The sequence below is a fragment of the Nannobrachium achirus genome, assembly GCF_963921795.1.
Source record: "Nannobrachium achirus genome assembly, chromosome: 23".
NCBI classification, from domain to species: domain Eukaryota; kingdom Metazoa; phylum Chordata; class Actinopteri; order Myctophiformes; family Myctophidae; genus Nannobrachium; species Nannobrachium achirus.
The window spans coordinates 28,749,625-28,755,257 of NC_137830.1; positions in this window are offsets into that span (position 1 = coordinate 28,749,625).

Below are 5,633 nucleotides of genomic sequence, written 5' to 3' on the forward strand. Positions count from 1 at the left end.
CACACACACACACACAAGGGGGTTATTTGGTAAAATTCCCAGGCATTTGTTCCAGAGTGGCACTGTAGGGCGCCAGAACGCCAGCGATTCAGCTAATGTCAGTGTGTGAAAGCATCAATCTGTTGACAAAACCCTACTTTGCAGGTCAAAGGCTTTTCAGCATTATGACGAGAAAACAAAACAGCCCTCACATTTCACAGGGCGTCGGGGGAAAAAAGGGCCTTGACAACAGAGAAAAGAGAAAATTGTCACCATTACCTTTGAAAGGCATGGAAAATATAGAACTCTCTCAAAATGGCCGTATTTTCTGCACCCATTCATGCGAACTTCCCGACTGACCATTTCTATAATTTTGCAGGGGGTTGGGGCAGACAGACAAAAAAACGAGATAGAGAGAGGGAGGTAAACACCAAGGGGAAGACTAAATGTCGCTGAAAGCAGTGGCTTGTTTGGGAAAGAAATATGCTGGTGAGTATGATTGGGGTGCTGCTCTGAGTAAAGAGCATCTGTGCACTTAGATCTGCAAAAAATGATTTCACCACTTAAACGCAATATACTTTGTTGTTCCTTTTCTACCTCTACGCCAAATGCCTTAGCAGAAAATAGTCGATGCTCACAACGTGCTGTAAGCTTGTATAGATCTGCTGTTTTGTGATATGAGACCTAGCCTTGAAGAACAAGCTGTTTGACTCGCATGGCATTTCCACAGATCAGTATTATTATTATTTTTTGTTCCAGCACCACAGCTATACTGTAGGTCATTGGTTCTCAAAGTGGGGTCCGGGGACCCCCAGGGGTCCTTGAGGGAGTTCCAGGGGGTCCCCAGCTAATTGAAAGTTAGGAACCAAATTATCGGGTATAGTAATTCAGAGAGTGTACAAATGGAACCAAATTGACCCGTTGTACACTCTCAGAGGAATTTCCATGTATGGTCATAAAAGGGACAAGGACTGACAGATACAGAGATCTCCTTATATGGGCATAAAAGGGACACAGACAGATGGGTCACGGGTACAACGGGTATTCTGACAAAGCTCCTGACACTTTGACTCAGACATATTGGTCGGATCAGGCCGTGCGACGTCGCAATATCGACACGCTCCGAAATGATAATCGGCCCAAACTCTAGATATGAGGGCTGCGTACCGGCCCAATTGTCAATTGTTATAATATGATGAAAATAGACACCCAATGACATATGATGTAATGTTTGAAATTGTTTGTTTTGGATCACAAGGTGTCGACGAATGTCTGCCCTGTGTGTCTCCGCCCCACCAGTACAATGCTTTGTACAGGATATAAATGGCGGATCAGGCATAGTTCTAGGTGGAGAGGGTTCCGGTGGGGCTCTACTCTACTCTGAGTTAGTTCTATTTTCAGAGCATTCTGACTCAGGCGGCCAGAAGGTTGTGAACTGAGACAGGCTCCTAGAGGCCACAGCAGACGTGGATCAACTGACCCCTCCAGCAAGAATGAGATCAGGAACAGGTTGTAACGAATAAACACATTCACGGATATGAAGTGCACATAGATAGGCCTGTGTGGGGCAGGAGTATGCAAGCACACACACGCACGCACGCACGCACGCACGCACACACAAACACACACACACACACACACACACACACACACACACACACACACACACACACACACACACACACACACACACACACACACACACACACACACACACACACACACACACACACACACACACACACACACCCTCGCCACCTCTCTGCCCTCCAGAGGTGCACTATCTGCGGCAGGAAGTCCCATGCAGCTACTTCCTGTTGGTCCCAGGAACAATGGCCATTGTCGCGGACTGTACCGCGCTGATATGGCGTGACCTCACCTCCATGTCTCTACCCAGTCCATAGAAGGACAATAAATCCTCCACCTTTAAATTCAACGTCCGATGATAGATTAACGAGTTAGTGGCGCCGGAAAAAAGTGAAAAACAAGACTGTATCATGGTAAAAACTGTACAAAAAAAATAAAATGACGTTTTCGTAGGTTGAAAACATGACATTGTTGGCTGTGTGTTATTTGACCACTCTGGATGATGCTTATCAGGCTGTGTTGTTTTTATTGTCATTGTGGCTGGTGCCATGAGGCAGTACACATAGGGTTGGATTTGCTGGGATGAATGGAGGGAAAATCCAAGCCCCTGCTTTAGATATCCCTCCTCTGATTCTTTTATTATCGTCGGTGGGGATCAGTGTTAAATTTGAATTCTGCTTTTGAATAACACACCATTTAGTTTTAGTCCTATTTTAGTCGTCTGAAATTGTTTAGTCTTATACCTCATTCACATACAGAAAAGCCAAGCTAATGGTTTGCTTGGTAATTCAATGTATTCTCTTTGGAAACCAGCTTTTAAAATTTCCAAGCTAGAAAAAAAGCTTGGAAATTTCTAAAGCTGGTTTGCATAGAGAATACATTGAATTATCAAGCAAACCATTAGCTTGGCTTATCTCAGTGTGAATGCACCATTAGTCTAGTCTTAGTTGACTAAGTATTAGTACTCTTAGTATTTTAGTCTTAGTCATAGTCAACAAAATTAACACAGGTGAGGATATGTTTTATCCATGCTTCTGGTCAGACTTGTGTCGAAACACAGACTTGTGTCCACTTGGTCCAAACACACATTCCTACATTTCCTTTCATAAAACCACAATTTAATAAACAATGTATAGTAACCACATTAACCCTGGCATCCTGGAACCAAATCGTTCATCTCTGTTTTGTCTTCAAGTCAATAATCCGTCTTTGACTCCACATAATAAGTGTGACACGCATCTCCTGCACCCCATCGCCACATCATCCATGCATCCCCACTTCCCTTCATTCCTTTATTCCATGTTCAATTTATTTTCTTAAATATAATTCTTAAAATAAATGTGTGTGAAGGCATGGTCTTTTTTCAGATTTTCTGTTTTAATACTATACAGTTTTAATATTGGATTGGTGGTTGATGATGTCAGACTTGCCAAAATACAGAGAAACAAATATGAAATAAATAATAACACTTGTCAATAGCACCATTCACCATTTTATTTTACCATTAGACAATGTCCTTCATTGACACTATATGCTGACTCTGAGTTGGGAAATGTAGGCTATTGTGGGCAAACATTCTCTGTGTAAATTGTGTTATTGGGCACAACATTATCTGCAATTATATAATTTATAATGATTAATATTTAGTAGTTCAACAAGCAATATATATATATTTAACTAGAATATTTTGAATGCTGAACATCCGCAGCAACATATTGTTTCTACATTAAAGGATTGGTGGAACGAAGTTATGCTCATGGTGCAATGTTGTCATGCATCATAAATATCAGATCTACTAGCTCATAACACATTGGTGCAACATACAGTAGGCGTAAGACGAAGTACGGTCGTCCAGCCAGCCATCAAGAACAGCAAGTGACTCACTCACTCTGGGATAATCCTGGGATGTGGCCAATGCAACGCAGCCCATCCCGTATCTTTTAAAAGGAGTATTCTGTCAGTGAGTGGCTTTAGGAGACCTGATGGCTTGGCTGGAATGTGACACGCGATCGTCTGAACTTGAACTGCGCTTCCTGTGCTTGTGTAAGCTATAAAATGACTTCAAACCCAAAAGCAATTACTCGTAGTGCAGCCGTGGCTTCCACCCAAATCGAGTGCACAACCTAAATCCATTTAAAGTCCATTTTGCACAACGATGTCAAAACACACTTTACATAAAGTGAGAAAAATATAGAAACAAAGAACAAAAGGTTAATAATTCCACCACCCAGGTCTGGTCAGGAATTACGTTTGAATATGAAATTGGGACTGGGATGCTAAACAGATTGAGAGAGAGAGAGAGAGAGAGAGAGAGGGCGCATTCACAGTCAAATCCTCAGTGTTCATTTATACATTTCTGACTCTGAGAGGGTACTACAAATGTAACCAAATGGAGAAATGTAACCAAATGGAGCCTTACGGGTCCATTTGGCTACATTTGCACACTCTCACAGTCAAATTAGTGGAACCGAACCAAGCTCCCTCTCCTTATGTTTATTTTGGACCTCCAGGGTTACAATGGGGAACCAACAGTCAACAACGCTTCCACTGTGTGTGTGTGTGTGTGTGTGTGTGTGTGTGTGTGTGTGTGTGTGTGTGTGTGTGTGTGTGTGCGTGCGTGCACACGCATGCACACGCATGCGCGTGTGTGCATCCCCATCTGTACGGAGCAGCTGCCATCAGGATTCTACTGGGGATTAAACTCCTCTTTCACACAATCTGGCTTCTATCTATCTCTCTCTCTTTCTACCACTTCACCTTGTCACCTCCCTCCATCCTTTTCTCTTGGATTCTCTCTCTCCTTCCTAACTGAAAACTCTTCCTTGAATTCTTTGCATCCTCCTGCACTGTAATACAGGGGTCTTCAACATTTTCAGGCCGAGGACTCCTTAGTTGAGAGAAAGATGAAGCAGGGACCCCCACAACCTGTTCATAGATTTTATAGTTTCATTGTTTGACTGCACAATCATCAGTGTATTTTAGATTCAAGTCAATTTGTGTTTTCAGTTATTTAACCACTTGAACCCGTCAATACTTAATAAACTTGACCTTTCACTCTGTACTTCTGCTCAGTCTGCTCTTTTTCCCCTCTGCAAACCTCTTTGCCAAAACTAAAGTCCTCAGAATATGGACGCTAGGGTTCAAGTGGTTAATGTAAAAAAGGAGAAAAAAGTCACACAAGGATTTGGAGGACCCCCTGCAGTAACTCTGAGGACCCCCTAGGGGTCCCGGACCCCCTGTTGAAGACCCCTGCTGTAATGCATATGCTGTCATATCAATCTGTCTGTCTTTCTTTCATTCAGTCATACTCATGAACTCACGTTCATGGTGTGTGTGTTTGTTTGGTATGGTAGAGTATGATATTCCAGGGAGGACATAAACATAAAAGGATTGCAGCATTTAAAGCATACACCTATTAGTAGTGCACAATTTATTACAGTAGGCTAAATATTATTTTACTCAAATGTGAAATCGTATAGGGTTGCATGACATATGGATCAATTCAGGTCCTGATTTTGTTGCATTTTGTACAGAACCAGAATCTCTCAAATCAAATGATCCTTTTGATCGAACTAATGGCTAATCACTGAGTCTGTGGTAAGTTTTTAGCTGGGCAGAGCCAAGCCCTACAGATGCAATCGTCAGTCAGTGACATTGTTCAATGGGACCGCAGTCGGGTCCAGAGGATTGGCCATGGTTGACCGAGCAATGGACTATAGTCAATCACCAGCGCACTTGTCTCTCCAGGCTATGGGATGTCTTTGTCAGTATTGAACTGTGTAGGTGTGTTGTCTGTAGACTTGGTACTTTATGAAGTGAACAATGAACAAGGCAGTCAACTCAAAACAGGAATGGATATTGTTGTTGGTGGATTGTGATTGTGAAATGTGAACAGGTGTGTGTGCATGACATGTGAATATACATCAGCATTTTTGTCTTTTGTTTTTTCTTTTTCTCTTGACTGATTTTTTTGTTTTAGATTGAAATTCATATGCATTTGTTATATTGTTGTTAATGTTCTGACATGTTATGTTGTTGTATTATCTGCTTATTGTAAATCGCTTTGG